Below are 19,378 nucleotides of genomic sequence, written 5' to 3'. Positions count from 1 at the left end.
ATATGTACAGTTCAAATAATATCAAAACGGTAAAAGAAGTATTTAGCACATTGAGCACAGATCATGTAACAAAATCACATAAAGCTGAATATAACAATTTATTTAAGCTCGAATTTCTAACCCTGAACCAGTGGTTCTGGGTCATCAAAATAGTCCCCAGCGGAGTCGCCAGAGCTGTCACACCTCCTTTTTCCGCACCCGCGAGGGTGCAAGGGGAGTTTTTTCCAATTAAAGGACAATCGAAATGGGATTGGTTTATTTATTTCAGAGTCGCCACTTGGGAGATTTAGGGTGTCCTAAGTCACCAATTTTAATCCCGAATCGAGGAAAAGAATGACTCCATATTACAGTCTGCGTACCAGAAATCCGGATAAGGAATTCTGTTAACCCGGGAGAAGGTGTTAGGCATTCCCGAGTTCCGTGGTTCTAGCACGGTCGCTCAACTATTATATTCGGCTTGATTATCTGATTTTATACAAATATGAACTTATGTGCTAATTTTAACTCTTGGCCGCTTTTATTATTATTTTTACGAGAATTGCAACATCGTGAAAATATATCTCAAACCACGTTACATCAATGCACCCGTGGTTATTGACATATCTCGACTTGGTTGAGATTTTGGATTTGGGTCACATAAATGTGCACCCGTGTTTAAGGAAATTAAATTATTAAGACGCGCCTAAAGCAACTAACGTATTGTTATTCTGGGGAAAACCGTAAAATTTGCTAAACGGCATGTCCCGAATTCTAAGTCTTTTAATATATATACATCTAGAGGGCCCCGCAGCTTCTATATTTCTTGTTTGTCGAGGCTCGTCTCACTTTGTTATTAAAAGGAATTTACAACGTCATGAAAATGCATCTCGGGCCATATCACAATCAATGTGCCCATGACTAGAGACATATTTCGACTCCGTTGAGATTTGGATTTGGGTCACATAAATGTGCACCCGAGTTTAGGGAGATAAGATTATTAGATGCGCGCTTAAAGAGACTTCGCGTTATTATTCCGGGAGGGTCGTGAGATTTGCTAAACGACCTGCCTTGGAAACTGAATGCTTCGATATATACATTTAACGAGGGCCCCGCAGCTTGTGCGTTTTTATTTGTCGAGGCTCATCTCGTCCTTATTTTAAAAGGATATCCTATAGCAACTACGTTTCTTGTCGCGTTTGTCTCTACTAACTGAAAACAGAGATAGTCCTAGTTAATTACATGCTTGCAGGTTATTTATAGCAGGATTCAAAATGCTTTTACAGAATAGGAAAATGTGGCTACGCGCACGGACAGCTGATCGAACATTATGGGCCCAAATCTAGCTCATGCGAGATGGGCCAGACCTGGGCCACTATTTATCTGATGCGGGCCTGCTTGGTCTGTTTCGACCTGGGATCGACCCCCATGAGGTTGAGACCGTAAACTTATGTTCTTTGTTCTAAAGGTGTGGCTTATCAATAATTATAACAAAGCAGTTTATCAAAAGGAGATGAACTTAACTAGTAATGGATAGTTTCATGCTTGGCATGTATTAAAGAATATGTTACACAATTAAACTAAGTCTAGGATACAACCTACTACATTGGGAATATTTTTTACCTAACAACATACATATACAACTAACATTCAATCACCATACATTGATATCTACTAGGCGTGCAAGTTACCTTCAGTATCCAAACAAAAATGTAAACTATTGTGCATTACATGATATTCAATATAACAGTCTATGCTTAAAATAAACAATCTTCAATTCTTCTCTTTTTGCATTCATACTCAACTTCAAGTTACATTGACAGTATTAGTCGTGTACCTGGATGTTCGCACAATAAGAAGAGGAAGAGAAAGAGAATCAGCAGCAACCAACCAACAGCAACAACAAATAGCAACAACACAGCAACACAACCAGCAACAACTATGTAGCCCACAGGTGATCGAGCATCAAACAGACAAATCCCAGAAAAAAAACAGAGTAGAGAGACAGCAGGAGGCCCAGGATATCAAATGTAACAGCAACAGAAATCCAATAACCAACAAAGCTCGGCAAACAACCAACAGCAAACAACAAAGACAGCTTGACCGCCTTGAATTCTTACACAGTTTTCAGATAATACTCATTCACAGTATTCTGAAATTTGTTTCTGTTTTTTCCTTTTCAGTTTTCTTACTCACAGAATCTCTCTGAAGACTAAAGAATCTCCCCCCTTTTAAGTTTTGCAACAGCTCTATTTATAGGCAGAAATGGCAAGCACTTAGCTGCCTTGAACCCTTCCCTTCTTTCCTGCCCATAACTTCCTTTCTAAACTAATCAAAATATTCCCCATACCCATCTATTCGACAGGCTTTTAGCCTGTGTTTTCTGCCCAACAACATGGGCACCCCTTTTTTATTCAATCAGCCCCATGCCAACAAGTTTGGCTTCCCACTATTACCTTATTTTAATCCTAATCCAGTACCCCATTTGTCAGCTCATTTAAACTAATCATTTCTGTTCTTTTTTTTATACCCAAACTACCCTTGTTAAGCCTTGATTATTACTGTCCTAAACCATTGCAGCATCAGGGCCTTTTGAACTTCTGAAAGTTCAAATTCAAGACTGCCCTAGCCTGATTCTTTTAATTGTTTACAAAGCAGTTACAAACTAATATTCACAGATAATGTCAAACATCCAATTAACAACACAGGTTCGTTCAATCATGTGAAGTTGTACGCATTAGCATATTTGAACATTCAGTCCTAGGAAACTAATCGACGACGTTTATCAAGTCGACTATACTAATTATAACAAGGACTAATCAGTCGATTAAATAAACAACACGAACAGGGTCCCAAAGGGCTTCAGACAAACTTGCACGACATTGGGGGGGCTATATGAGTTATCTATGTGACGACTAATCTAATCGAGCATGTATATCACAGAACGTATTCAAACATACACAGAAATCAATCGGCCAAATAAAAGGCCTCACAAAGATGGAAGAAATTGGAATGAAAATACCAGAAATAACAAACAATCACAACAAAACATGCTAACAAACTCAATCAATATTCGAACAAAACTAAAAGAAAAGGGAAAACTTACTGAAAATGTTTAACAAAAGCCGACCCAGGTCTGACTTAGGTTTGACCATTTGAGGCCGAACAAGCTTTAATCGGGGTGTTCTCAACCGAGAACACCTTGATAAAAGTCTATTAGACCCCAAACCCCTTATGAAGCCGGTCGGATTCCAAGATTCTTTGTGTCCTAGGGTTCGAATTCTTAGATTTGGTTTTTTAGGATTTATGGGTAGATTCGGACCAAACCAGGCTTGGTTTGGTCACTAGGGTAGTCAGGGGATTGTCCAGTGTGGATCTGGTGTGGTTTGGCATAGATCGAGTCTTGTCTCGAATCTTCAAATGAAGATTCGAGAAGGTGGGGGAGGATTCGAGGCTAGGGGGTAACAGATTTGGGTTCGGGGTGGTGAGATGCATCAAGGGTGTCAAGGGGGTGGTCAACGGCGTCCTTGCCGCCGACTTTAATGGCGAGGGAAAAGGGGGCGGCGTTAGGGTTTCATGGGGTTCGGGGTTTGGTGAAGAAGACGAGTGAAGGGGGGTTTGGATAGGGGGCGTGGGGTATGATGGAGGGCTTATATACGGAGTAGGGGATTGGATATGGGCCGTTAGATCAGATAATCTCAACGGCTTGGATCCGATGGTGAGGGGTGAGACGGGGTCGTTTGGTATTAAAACGAGGTCGTTTGGTTTAAGTGAGGGGTTGGGTTGAACCGGTTTCTGGGTCGGGTTTGGGAACGGGTTGCTAAAGGGGGTCCTAGGCCGTTGGATTGGCCTGGACGGACGGCTCAGATCAAAAGGCTCATACGGCGCCGTTTTGGGGTCGTGCCTGGGCTGGCCTGGTTTGGGCTGAGTCTTGCATTGGCTTTGGGCCTAATTTTGGGGTCCAAACCGATTTTCCTTTCCTTTTTTTCATTCAACAAATTAACCAAAAATTCCTAAAAACAATGTAAAAATTAAAATAAACTTACACACATATTGGGTAACACCTACAACAATTAACACACACATATTAGAATTTTAAAAATGGTTAAATCACAGCCTAGAGTAAAAGCTGCATATTTTGTGAATTTTCTTTTAAAAAACGAATTACGGCCCGATTACACATGGCATACTTATTTTGTATTTTTGTTTGATAAGATTCAATGAAAAATGGATAGAAACACAAAGGACTACCAGCACATGTCACGTAAAAATTGAAAATTTGTACGACGAGGCCATTTGCAATTATTTTGATTTCTTTTGGAGTGATTGTTCGTGAAGCAAAAATCGCGTGCTTACAGCTACTCTTGAATTTTTTCTTCAACATTCAAGACTTAACTTAAGGTGGTAAGAGTAAACTCTTTCGAAATCTTAGATCACTTCTAGGTATTCAAGAAAAGTGATAAGTTTAGGCTTATTGTTGTTCTTGTTATTCTAAAGGGTCGGGTTTCACAATCTATCTCTTGTTTTCAATTCTCTACCAAAGGCGATTAGTTCTTTGTTAGCTTATTGTTGTTGTTAGGATTCAACTTCCAGAATAGAATTCTTGAATTCAAGAAACTCTTTCTTGAATTCAATCTATCTTTAATTTCGGTCTTCTTTTTTGTTTCTCTACTTTCTTTTTAGCTTCGGCACGTTTCTTGATTTTTTATTTTTCTTTAGTAATTCTTGGACCCCTATCGTGTTGTTGTCAACTGGGCCTAAAGTTTATGAAGAAAAAAAAGACTTTAGTACTTGTGGTGTAAAATGAGACACATATATTTTGTGTAGCTATAAATCATTGCATAATGTTAAATAGTTTCCAAATATGGAAATAAGTCATTCTTTTTGGAACGGACTAAAAGAAAATAGGTTCATATAAATTGAAATGGATGGAGTATTTTTTTACAAAAATACCCTCCACATTCTTTGAAAAGGATTTGAAAAATATTTTGAAAGAGTTGTTTTGTCTTTATACATACGTATCCATGTATTAAAAACTATGGTAATGCTTGTTGAGTTTCTTTTTAATATAGAAAGGTATTAAAAAGAGGGTGAATGTGAAATGGAGAGAAATGAAAATTTTGAGTAAAATTTTACGTTTTCCTCTCCTTTTAATGAGACATTGTCCCTCATTGGTATAGAAAAAGGAGTTTGGTGGGTTTATATACAAATGCACTTCATGTAGCTCTTAAAGAGTTAGGAAGAAGGCAAGCCTCGCGTCGTCGTCGCTCGCTCGGCTCGGCTTCGGCTTCGGCTTCGGATTCGGATTCGGATTAGGATTACGATTCGGATTTGGTCAAATGATTGATTGATTAATTTTTTGGACCAAATTTATTTGTTAATAGTAAATATTAACGTAATATTATCCGTGTTTGTAACGGATATGTTCCAATCCGTGTATTGTACCACCAGTTGCAATAGCAGCCGCCTAGTGCTCCTCCCACCATGGCTAAGTGCTTGCTCCATAACAAGCTAGTGCATGCTCCACCATGGAGAGGGGGCGGGTCTCACAACTGACTGCTATAAATATGAGCAGCAACAGTTGGAGAAGACACACCGAAACAGAATTGAGAGCTATTGATCTTCTCTTCACCGAAAACTCAACGTTGGCTATAATTTGCATTCCTTCCTCTCAGAATTTCCATTCGACTTCTGAGTTTTCCTCCCTTGTTCTGCATTGTTTTAAACTACAAACAAAGCATCCGTAAGTGTGATTTGCTGCCGAACTTTGTATTCGCTGAAACACTGGGGTTTGAAGTACCTCTACACCAGTGTGTAATTCGTTCTATCCTGGGAGTAAATAATCCATAACCTTGGGTACTATGAGGGGATTAAATTCCTTAAGGAAACACTGTGAATTCAGTGGGCTCGAATTAATTTCTGTTTTATTTATATTTACATTTATAAGCTAACGTTCTAATTTCCAGAATCATTATTTACAAATACAGGCAAAACGATAACAAGCTTAAGGAATTTAATAATTTTAATTTCTGTATTTGTGGTATTCTTATTATTTTGGAAACTTAAAACCTTTGTGGTTTTGTGTACTCCCATTTGGAGAGTAAAGCCTTCGTGGCATTTTGTTGGAGATTAAAATTTACGTGATTTTTCACTCCAGTTTTAAACGTTTATTAAACATTTGTTTGTGTCATTTTTGTTTTCAGGAAAAAAAATGGCGAATGACGGAAATCAAGCTGTTCCGATGATGACTTCCAACGCATCGACAAGTCGAACTCCGGCGTTGGCACCGGCAGAGAAACCCGAAAACTTTCTGGGATGGATTTCAAGCGCTGGCAGCAGAAGATGTTCTTCTACTTGACTACGTTATGTCTACAAAAGTTCATCAAGGAAGATGTTCCTGATCTTCCAGATGAAACTCCAGAGAATGATAACTTTCTCGTGATTGAGGCGTGGAAGCATTCTGACTTCTTGTGCAGGAATTATATTCTTAGCGGACTGGAGGATAATCTATATAATGTATACAGTGGCGTGGAGACGTCAAAAGAATTGTGGAATGCGCTTGAAAAGAAATACAAAACTGAAGATGCCGGGATGAAGAAATTCGTCGCTGCAAAATTTTTGGACTACAAAATGGTAGATAGCAAGTCTGTTATTACCCAAGTCTAGGAAGTGCAAGTAATTATTCATGATCTACTTGCTGAAGGTATATTTCAAATAAATACTGATATTGAAAGTAAATTTTTTAGTAATTTTACTAACGGAATTTTCATTGAAGGTCTTGTCATCAATGAAGCATTCCAAGTAGCAGCAATAATTGAGAAGTTGCCTCCATTGTGGAAGGACTTCAAAAATTATTTGAAACACAAACGAAAGGAGATGTCCCTTGAAGATCTCATTGTTCGATTGAGAATCGAAGAGGACAACAAAGCTGCTGAGAGAAGAGGCCGTGGAAATTCAACAATAATGGGAGCAAATATTGTTGAAGATAACAAAAAGAGAAAGAAGGCTTCTGGTCCGAAATACAACCCAAGCAAGAAGCGGTTCAGTGGAAACTGCTACAACTGTGGGAAAACCGGACACAAATCTACGGAGTGTCGTGCTCGGAAGAAAGACAAGCAAAGGGGTCAAGCAAACATGGTAGAAAAGCATGATGATGTTGATGACTTGTGCGCCATGCTTTCTGAATGCAACCTGGTAGGAAACCCAAAGGAGTGGTGGATTGATTCTGGAGCCACTCGCCATGTTTGTGCTGTGAGGGAAGCATTTTCTACATATGCTTCTGCTGGACCCGAAGAGACGCTCTCTATGGGAAATGCTGCTACAGCAAAAATTGAAGGATACGGTAAGATATTTCTCAAGATGACTTCTGGCAAGGTCATGACTTTGAACAACGTCCTTCATGTTCCCGAGATTAGGAAGAACTTAGTCTCTACTGGACTTCTTGTAAAGCACGGTTTCAAGTGCGTTTTTGTATCTGACAAGGTAGTGATTAGTAAGAATGAAATGTTTGTAGGAAAAGGTTACCTTACTGAGGGCCTTTTCAAGCTGAATGTAATAGTTGTTGAAACTAATAATAAAACTTCAGCTTCTTCTTACTTACTTGAGTCAAATGATTTATGGCATGTACGTTTGGGTCATGTCAATTATAAAACCTTGCGAAAAATGATTAACTTGGAAGTATTGCCTAAGTTTGAATGCGAAAAATCAAAATGTCAAATATGTGTGGAATCTAAGTATGTTAAACATCCTTATAAGTCGGTTGAAAGGAATTCAAATCCTTTAGACTTAATTCACACAGATATTTGTGACATGAAGTCAATACCATCTCGCGGTGGAAAGAAGTATTTCATAACTTTTATTGACGATAGTACTCGATATTGCTATGTTTACTTACTTAATAGTAAAGATGAAGCAATAGACGCATTCAAGCAATACAAAAATGAAGTTGAAACGCAACTTAACAAGAAAATCAAAATGATAAGAAGTGATAGGGGTGGTGAATATGAATCTCCTTTTGAACAAATATGTTTAGAATATGGAATTATTTATCAAACAACAGCCTCTTATACGCCCCAATCTAATGGGATTGAGGAAAAAAGAATCGTTCATTAAAGGAGATGATGAACGCATTGTTGATAAGTTCTGGTTTGCCACAGAACTTGTGGGGGAAGCCGTTCTTACGGCTAACCGAATACTAAATCGAGTACCCCATAGCAAAACACAATCCATTCCATATGAAAAATGGAAAGGAAGGAAGCCCAACTTAAATTATTTTAAAGTGTGGGGGTGTTTAGCAAAAGTGCAAGATCCTAAACCCAAAAGGGTAAAAATAGGACCGAAAACAGTTGATTGCATTTTCATTGGATATGCGACCAATAGTAAAGCATATCGATTTCTGGTTTATAAATCAGAAAATCCCGACATTCATAACAATACGGTTATAGAATCAGATAATGCTGAGTTCTTTGAATATATATATCTATATAAAAAGGAATGCGAGTCGATTAGTGAAGGATCTAAACGACCTCGGGAAGAAACAAAAGAAAGTACATTTAATTAGGGGGATCCAAGACGCAGTAAACGTCAAAGAACGTCTACTTCGTTTGGGCCAGATTTTGTGACTTTCTTATTGGAAAATGAGCCTCGAACATTTAAAGAAGCTATGTCTTCTTCGGAATCATTGTTCTGGAAAGAGGCAGTCAATAGTGAAATAGAATCCATATTGAACAACCATACATGGGAATTGGTTGATCTTCCTCCTGGAAATAAACCTTTGGGTTCTAAATGGATTTTTAAGAGAAAAATGAAAGATGATGGCACTATTGATAAATTTAAGGCAAGACTTGTTGTCAAAGGGTATAGACAACGAGAAGGTCTTGACTACTTTGATACATACTCCCCAGTTACAAGGATTACGTCCATACGGATGTTAGTAGCATTAGCTGCAGTGTATGGTCTTGAAATTCATCAAATGGATGTTAAAACGGCCTTCTTAAATGGAGAGTTGGAGGAAGAAATTTACATGGAACAACCTGAAGGGTTTGTGGTTCCAGGTAAAGAAAATAAGGTATGTAGACTTGTTAAGTCCCTTTACGGACTAAAACAAGCACCCAAACAATGGCATGCGAAATTTGACCAAACAATGTTGTCAAATGGTTTTAAGATAAATGAATGTGATAAATGTGTGTACATTAAAAATGTTCCAAATCACATAGTCATTGTTTGCCTATATGTGGATGATATGTTGATAATGAGTAATAACATTGCCAACAAAAATGCTACTAAGCGTATGCTAACTAGCAAGTTTGATATGAAGGACATGGGAATTGCGGATTTAATTCTGGGGATTAAGATCCAAAAGAATCCTCAAGGTCTGGCATTGTCACAATCTCATTATATTAAGACAGTACTTGAAAAATTCAAGCACTTGGGCTTTAAAGTTGCAAAGACTCCAATTGACGTAAATCTTGCACTAGCAAAGAATAAAGGCCAAAGCATATCACAATTGGATTATGCTCGTGTGTTGGGATGCTTAATGTACATCATGAATTGTACATTACCAGATATAGTTTGTGCTATAAGTAAACTAAGTCGATACACGAGCAATCCAGGTCAATCTCATTGGATGGCAATGAAACGAGTTTTGGGATACTTAGAACATACCCAAAACTTTGATTTGCACTACAGTAAATATCCTGCGGTGATTGAAGGATATTGTGATGCAAATTGGATCACCGGTTCAACTGATTCGAAGTCCACAAGTGGATATGTATTCACTATTGGTGGAGGAGCGGTATCTTGGAAGTCGTCCAAACAAACATGTATTGCCCGCTCTACAATGGAGGCTGAGTTCATAGCCTTAGATAAAGCCGGTGAAGAAGCTGAATGGCTCCGGAATTTCTTGGAAGATATTCCATTTTGGCCCAAACCGTTGGCACCAATATGCATACACTGTGATAGCCAAGCGGCAATTGGAAGGGCTGGGAGCGTTATGTATAACGGTAAATCTCGTCATATACGACGAAGACATAAAACCGTTAGGCAACTTCTCTCTAGAGGAATTATCACGATTGACTATGTAAAGTCAAGTGATAATGTGTCAGATCCACTTACAAAAGGCCTAACTAGAGAGGTAGTTGAGAAATCATCGAGGGGAATGGGACTATGGCCGAGAACAAGTCATTGTGGCGGTAACTCTACCTAGAAGACTGGAGATCCCAAGATCTAGGTTCAAGGAGATCAAACAAAGTCATTAATGACGGTTCAACATTGTCAACAAAATTTGTTTTAGTCCATTCTCGTGATGAGACAATGTTTAGTACCAAGGATAAAGCACTAAGGCTTTTTAATGATTTCTAAATTTGATACAGGGTATATCAAATAGTGTATCTACGGAATGACACGTTTAGGAATCACCTATGTAAGTGTGAAGTGTTATCCGCTTCAAGGAGAATTTTGCAAAGCCAATTCTCTACGCACTTATGAAACCAGATAGTGTTCATGGCTGAAACGAACACAACAATGAGAACCAAAGACGGTTAAGGGGTTGATTGTGTGACTTATGGTTGTCTAGGTATACACTAAAGTTCGATGGTTCAAAGATATCAAATCTATCGATTGACCGAGTATATCCGACATAAGTTCACTACGGAAAGATCAAAGGGAAACCTACTTATCCAGATGCAATTAATTCTTGCTTGTAAATCACACAAGTTTTTCATGCATACTTCCGTGATATAGCCATTCCTCATTCATGTGAGGGATTGTTGAGTTTCTTTTTAATATAGAAAGGTATTAAAAAGAGGGTGAATAGGAAATGGAGGGAAATGAAAATTTTGAGTAAAATTTTAAGTTTCCTTCTCCTTTTAATGAGACATTGTCCCTCATTGGTAGAGGAAAAGGAGTTTGGTGGGTTTATATACAAATGCACTTCATGTAGCTCTTAAAGAGTTAGGAAGAAGGCAAGCCTCGCGCCGTCGTCGTCGCTCGCTCGCTCGGCTCGGCTTCGGATTCGGATTCGGATTCGGATTCGGATTTGGTCAAATGATCGATCGATTGATTAATATTTTGGACCAAATTTATTTGTTAATAGTAAATATTAACGTAATATTATCCGTGTTTGTAACGGATATGTTCCAATCCGTGTATTGTACCACCAGTTGCAATAGCAGCCGCCTAGTGCTCCTCCCACCATGGCTAAGTGCTTGCTCCATAACAAGCTAGTGCATGCTCCACCATGGAGAGGGGGCGGGTCTCACAACTGACTGCTATAAATATGAGCAGCAGCAGTTGGAGAATCACACACCAAAACAGAATTGAGAGCTATTGATCTTCTTTTCACCGAAAACTCAACGTTGGCTATAATTTGCATTCCTTCCTCTCGGAATTTCCATTCGACTTCTGAGTTTTCCTCCCTTGTTCTGCATTGTTTTAAACTACAAACAAAGCATCCGTAAGTGTGATTTGCTGCCGAACTTTGTATTTGTTGAAACACTGGGGTTTGAAGTACCGCTACACCAGTGTGTAATTCGTTCTATCCTGGGAGGAAATAATCCATAACCTTGGGTACTAGGAGGGGATTAAATTCCTTAAGGAAACACTGTGAATTCAGTGGGCTCGAATTAATTTTTGTTTTATTTATATTTACGTTTATAAGCTAACGTTCTAATTTCCAGAATCATTATTTACAAATACAGGCATAATGATAACAATGCTAATACCATAGTAGTACTACTAAATAGGATGTATAACTAATACAAATATTAATTATACATAGGTAATGATAGGTTGATCAAAAACATTGCTAGATAAGCGATTAATAATATGAAATCTAATATTATATGTATTATTTTCTCTAATACATAGGTTGCACATATCTCTTTGTTATGTAAGACCGAGAGAGAAAAATTTAAGTCGAACAAAATAGATGGTAGTAGGGATGTAGAAGGGAATATGAAATCAGGGGCATCATTAGAAATTCTAATGGTATTTTGATTATGGCATTTGCACAACACTAAGAAGGGGTAGTAGTAACTTAGCTGAGGCTAAAGCAACATTTATTGGAGTTAAATGATGCATCGACCATGAATATTGCAACTTGATTTTAGAATGTGACTCTTTGATCTTGGTTAACATGTTGAAAGGCATGTTCGATCCATCTTGGCAAATGCAGGGCGCAATTAAGGATATTCTATAACTCTTGCAATCTTGCGAGTTTTCCATCCAGCATTACTATCATGAAGCTAATCAAGTAGCAGATGCATTGGCTAAATGGACCATCATTTATGAAAATTCTATCTTTTATAATTGAAAGGATCTTCCTAATCAAGCTCCATGCTCATATCTGACGGATAAGATACAAAATGGCTACATTTAGACTCAAGGGAAGAAGGAAATTTGTTACTGATTCTATGTAATTTTCTGTATAGCACTTTCTGAGAGCTCCTTTCATACATAGATAGACTTTCTTACGTACATTTGATATGTGCCTTTTGTATATTGGTAAGAAAGCTACTCTATCGTTGTCTTTGTTCTATTAGCAGTTATAAGGATAGTCTTTTGGATGTAATGAACAGACCTCTGTTATGTGCTCTTTTTGCTAGGATTATATAAAAGGAAGGTGCCACCTAAAGGCGTCAAATTTAAGAAGAAAAAAAAAAAGGCATGCATAGAGAGTTATTTAGGTATCGTGTTTTTGAAAAACTCACACAACGTGCGCACATGTTACCCATAATTCATGCATTTGCATGGTGAAACACCTATCATGGACAGATTAAATTCCCTCAAACTATACCAGTATCATTCCTTTCTTTTTTATTGATCAATCATTTATCTTGCCTTTTTTTCTTTATTCGTTTATTAATTTCCAAAATAGTATTTGCAATGATATATATGATAGCATTTGACTATGTAATTAATGATATATTATCCAAAAATACTGAATATTTGCAAGAAGCTTGTTATACAGTCAATGCACTGTATAAAGCTGATGTGGTTGGCGTTGGAAAAGAAAAATGAGAAGGGGGGAGCCAACAACTTAGAGACAAACACCTAAGGACATCAATCTAATCTTTGTTGACAAAAATAAGGTACGAAGAAAGAGTGTCCATAAATATGTATATTTAGGTGGAATTAAATAAACAAATCTTAGTTGCATAGGTCAAAAGCACTAGCCATTCTCCTCCGTCAATTACGCCAAAAAAGTCCTTACCTGATACCTTCTACCTCAACAATCTCATCTCCTTTAATTTGTTTGACATTCCCATATGCTTTTAAATTGCTCCCAAAGAATTTTCCACAATAAAATTATATTTTGTACTAAGTGTGTGAGTTGGGGCGCATTCTAATTTTGAGAAACAATATTAAGCTTATTGCCTTATTCATATTATATACTATACATATATATTATTATATTATATGGTATCTGCAACTTACTGTTAGGGCGGATTTAGGAGGCGGAGGGGTTTCACCCGAACCTCCTTCGCCGAAAAATTACACCGTATACATAAGGCAAAATCTATTTTTTTTATCTCTATATATTATTTTGTGAATCCCCTTCACATAGCACCAAAGTATAGTTTAGTGGTTGAGGGGTTTAAAATCTTTGTGAGGTTATTGGTTCAGTTCTCTAATCTCTTTTAATTTTTAACTTTTTCCTTTTTTGAACTCCTTAGCGTAAATTCTGTCGTCGCTACGGCTTACTGTCCCGATTAGTTCAGAGTCGAAAAAATTAAAAAGCTAATCACTTTTAATATCGGTATTCAAACATTAGCTACCATTTAGCCACTCTTTGATAAAACAAATATTTCGACAAAAATAATATAATATCAAATACAAATTGCTACGTTTTGAAGTATTATACAAAAATATTATTTGACAAAAGAGCTTCAGAAAATAGACAATTGTTTGGGAATTTGACCAAACGCAAACAGCCAGTCTCTTCACATGGTCGTATAAGTTGATCAACCAAAATAATACAAAATGCATGTTGCACAACCATGTGGTTCAATAGTATACCTCAAAGGACTAATAATAGGACCTAGTATTACCTATTAATGCCTATATTTTTATTTTATCATTAATACATATTACATTGTATTACCAAGTAGTATCAATTATTCATGAATTGGATGAAAATAATGTGGAATGTTTAAACATAAATTTTTGGTTAAAAGGGTGGAAATGAGTACAGAACGTGCAGAATTTACAGACAAACATAACTTTATGTTCAGCTGATAAATTTAGTACATTACTAGAAATTCGCTATTTTTTGACTACCAAAATAGTCGGAAAGTAGTCGGAAGAGTACCTATTTCGACTACTTTCCGACTGATTTAGAGTAGTCGGAAAAACATTTCTGACTAGAGTAGTCGGAAATTTCCGACTACTGTGTTAAGATTAGACATAAAAATTGTGTTGTTTGAAAAAAAAAATTGTGCTTGGAGTTAAGTTGAAAAATGATATTTAAAATTTAAAATCATGTTTTGACATGTATTTCACTTAAAAAAATATAGCAGTTTTATGAGTGGAGAAAAAAAAATTCCGAAAAAATTGAAATAGTGGTAAAAACAACTTCTTCTTTTTTTTTGGAAATGTCATTTTCGAAAAATCTCCAAAAACTTATAAATTTTCATAGGTAAATACGCTTTTAAAAAAATTTCTTAAAAAGATCTATAAACAAACAGGTCCTTAGACTCGTAAGATATCGTCGATGTTGTCCTTTAAATCCTTTCAACATTGCTAAAGGGTATAGCATAGCCATCTTGAAATCAAAATTTCACTACATTTTCAACCATCTTAATTATGATTTCCTTTTTATCTTTTCTGATAGCTTTCAAGACCCTTTAGACTAGGTTTTTGAAAAATATTTAAGATTTAGAACTCATCATTTTGAAACAGAAATTGTAAAATTCCTTTCCACTTTTCTTATGAGATTTTGTGTTCTTACTTTATCGTTTCCCTTGTGGTATAAACAAGTTTTAAGAAGAAAAAAACGCACCCTCATATATATATGTACCCTAAACGAAATTCCTTTTCATTACATTTGTAAATTGATTATTTATATAAGAATCTTGAATTAATGAGTCATCAAGTCCTCAAGTTTTTTTTTCTCCTTTTTCTTTTGGTAACGATGGTCTCTAGGCTTGTGTTTACCTCGACTATGTCACAAAATATCTGCTACCTTTTATCGTGGCAGTACCGATTAATTATCATAAATTAGTATACGCTACTGTAGGCACCTAAATTTTATTAGATTTAAATTCATAGTTATTTGGATTATATTTTAAATAAGATATATTAGTTCAAATAGATATTATGGGTTAATATAGACGGATTAATTATATAAGTCCATTATATATGGATTAAATAAATAAATATTAATCCATTGAGCTAGCCCGTTTAATTGGACTAAAAGTGATGAGCCCACTTCATTAAGCCCAAGATGTCATCTTCCTTGAGGCCCAGTTTGGTGGTATGTGTCAAGTGACGTGGCACGTCAAATCAAACAGAAGAGCCAATGAGATCATGCCACGTGTCGAAATGACAAGACATGCCAAGTCAAATTAAAAGGCCAATCAAACTGCACCATGTGTGCAAGTGACTTGTTCTGACCAATCAAATGCGTCCTTATCACTCTTCAATCTGATTGATCGGAAAGAGTTTGCTCTCATCACAACTATTCCATCCAACAACTATAAATATGGGTCTTAATAACTCAGAAAAAGACACCAAAAGTTATAACAAGAAGCAAGAAAGAGTTCGTGGATCAAATACTACAAATTTCTCTACAAGTTTCAAGCTTCAAGCAATCAAGTTCCAGTTCAAGTTCAAGAACGAAGAACAAATCAAGATTCAAGGAGTATAATTTCAAATCGAAGTTCGTGCTAGTTGAATTCAAGATCATCGTTCGTGGCAACCACTACATATTCAAGATCAAGCTCGAAGACTCTTGAATTTATTTACTATTGGAAAGAAGAATCAGAGGATTCATAAAGATTGTACACTCATATTATTTGAAATCAAATACTACGATTGTTGCGATATTTTCCGGTCTCGATTATTTTCTTGACGCAATTTTATTGTCTACAGTTACTTAAGATTTTAATTAAAAGAACTTTTGACTATTTTATCCTTATTTATGTCTTAAGATATTATCTCTATTTATTGAATATTTACTCTATTTATGTGCTATCTTCATTTTCATGAACAATTACTATTAAGGGTAAAATGAAGGAAAAAAATTAATTTTCTCTTGAACTTCTAAAATGGTAAATAATTTGAGACAATTATTTTTAAAAATTACGACAGATAATTTGAGACGGAGGAAGCAAATAGGAATAAATACTCTAGTGTATTTTTTTTTTTGTCTCTGCTGTAATTTAAAGTGCTTAAGGATTATTATCAGCTGGTTGGCCACTTTATTAATACTTTTTTTTTCTTTTTCATTTTAGGCTTTTTTAGCTCTCAGCAATATAGTACTGTTGCCTTTGGCACAAAACAGCAAAATGTGGCCCTTTGTCCGGACCTCTTTGGCATTCTTCACTCCATCCTTTATTCTTTTTACTTCTCTCTATTCACAAAGGCCACTCTCACTTTAATTTGCCTTTTTTTTTCTGTCCTTTGTTTTTGCTGCAATATTTTTTTGACCAAAGATACACACTTCTCAATGCTATTATTCTAAATCAAAGAGGCATCAGATGATGAAATTTATACTTTATAAAATGCGAATTACCATGTGAACTCCGATGGTTTTTTCTCCTTTGGCATTAATGTACACGTCAGTTTGATGTTTGAGAATCTTAATCTCTGAGTCTCACATCTACCATTTGAGTATAGCATATGTTTTAAAGGCAGATTCAAGATTTAAAATCGATTCAACTTTTAAAAATATTAATATTAAACTCATTTTATTGCTGATATTATGAGTTCAAAATCTAATATTAGTCAAATTTTCATAATTTTTACATGCATATTTATATTATATATATTAAATTATTGGGTTCAGTTGAACCCATAACACAAACAATCCATCTGTTGGGGGGTCCGAAATTTTAATATAAGAGAAAATTGTTGTAAGTTGAGAGCCAGTAAAAAAATAGTTGAAGTAGATGAATCCACTTAATATTGAGGCAGTGCAATTAAGAGGCCGGTCCAACTCCAAACAGAGTTAATTAAACACAAATTCTTGTAATCGTCCACAACGATTTTGAGATGAATACGAATGATTTATACAACTGACCGCAACTATATATAAACATTCAGACAAAGTTGATTTATTTATATATAGGCTTTCAATTTCCTTGAACTTCTTTGGCCCCAAAAACCAACAGTAAACTAACTACAAATTGATTTCAAGATTTGGTACGCACTCAAGAATGTAGTTAATTATCCTAGCTTTGGTCACAAACAACACTTTTCATGTTAATGATTTCTCATGCCACCAACATCATGTTCTTGGCCACGTTAAAAGTCTTTACCTATGCACACAGAATGTGTGAATGGACTAAAATTTCTTTGTTTTGTTCTTAGAAATAGTTGTCAATTTTTGTTTGAGATGTATGCCGTAAATTAACCGTGAGGCTCCTCTATATAGAAGAGTAATAATGAGGTACATGCGTGATTGTGATTGTCCATCCAATTGCATATATTTCAGCCAAATGAACTCATCATTTTGCATTGTCATCATTTATCAATGTCATGTGTGGTTAACTAAGTCAACGTAATTAATCATTTTCCACAGTCGGTTCCTTTCATCAGATAAACTTCTAGGACAGCAGCATCTTTTATGTCCTAGGGCTCATTTCCTTGACACCCCAAGCCAATCTCATATCGACGTAGCGCAGAAAAGATATTGAGCATATAAGTAATCAAACCTTAGGTCATAGTGATGAATTCTAAAGCCGTATTAGTCTACGTTCAAAGTTAATAATATCATTAGCCGGCTGGGCTGTTATAATATAATATCAAAAATACTACGTTCACATATTACCTTAAGCGAATTCCACGTCGAAATGAGAAACAAAAGTGAAAAGTTTTATTATAAGGCACAACAGAAGTTTACTTGGTCCGTGTGTTTTTGGGTTCGATGATAGCATAGCCCAAGAGACAAAATCTTAAGGTCTATTTGGGCCAAAGTGACAATACGCGTCATGAACTTGGATCGCGACAGCACGCACATTGTGTTAGGCATTGTTCTGATTTTCTCACCATATTTGGTTTTTCTATCTATTGAAGGAAATAACAACATATTTACCATAATTAGGTTTTCCTTCTTGTACGAGAAAATTATAAATCTCTCATATTTGGCTAGTCCCTTTTCTTGTAGGAAAATGTTTGGACTTTTATAAATTGAGGATCCTTCCTTCTAATTTAGTAGCATCCACAATGTAGCCATATAGGGTTTGCGAGTCGTGTTTAGGGGGAGAACTTTACGGGATAAGTGTTAGTGTGTCACTTGTGTTTGCCTCTTCGTGAGGTTGTTTCTCGATATTTTGTACTCTCTTTTATATAGTAGATTGTTCATCTCCATCTGTGGACGTAGGTCAATTGACCGAACCATGTTAAATAATTGTCTCTTTTGGTATATTTCTATTTTGTTGTTTGATGTATCATCGTTCAAGTGTTGCTTTACTAGCTTCCGCATGACACCTGACTTTTTTCGGTCCTAACAAGTGGTATCAGAGCAAGATTCAAGACAGGTTCATCTTTGCGGGTTTAGTTCTAGCAACAATCTATTTGATGGTAATCAAGATTTCTAGTGAGAAATTTGTCTGGAGTGTTACGCACGTTGAGACACACTACTAGAAATCCGGAAAAAAGCGATCAAAGTTGGTCGCTTACCGGTCAAAAAGCGTCCAAACAGGCCTGGTCGCTATTTTGTTGGTCCATTTACCTTAGGGACCAAAGTCAGTCGCTAATTAGCAACCAACTTTGGTCTCTAAGGTAAAAGGACCAAATACTCCGGGTAAACAATATACCGACCAACTTTGGTCGCTTTAATTTTTTAATAATATAAATTTAGCGACCAAAGTTGGACTCTATATTTAAATTACGTTTTTTTTATTTATTATTAATCGAAATATAGCGACCAATTTTGGTCTGTAAACTAAATATTATATTTTAAAATCTGGAAAATAGTAACCAAAGTTGGTCGCTTTTTTATTAATTTTTTTAAACATAATCGACCAAAATTGATCACAAATTTCAAGAATTTAGTTATTTTTTAAACATAAGCGACCATAATTGGTCGCTATATTCCAGAAATTATTTTTTTAATAGAATAGTGACCAAAGTTGGTCGCTTTTTGAGAAATCTGGGTTAATTAGCGACCAACCTTAGTCGCTTTTCTAGAGACCAACTTTGGTCGCTTTTCTAGGTATAATTTTGGCAGAAACTGCCTGTT

This window comes from Nicotiana sylvestris, chromosome 4 (assembly GCF_000393655.2).
Source record: "Nicotiana sylvestris chromosome 4, ASM39365v2, whole genome shotgun sequence".
In the NCBI taxonomy this organism is placed as follows: domain Eukaryota; kingdom Viridiplantae; phylum Streptophyta; class Magnoliopsida; order Solanales; family Solanaceae; genus Nicotiana; species Nicotiana sylvestris.
Note: the sequence above shows the minus strand (reverse complement) of the source record.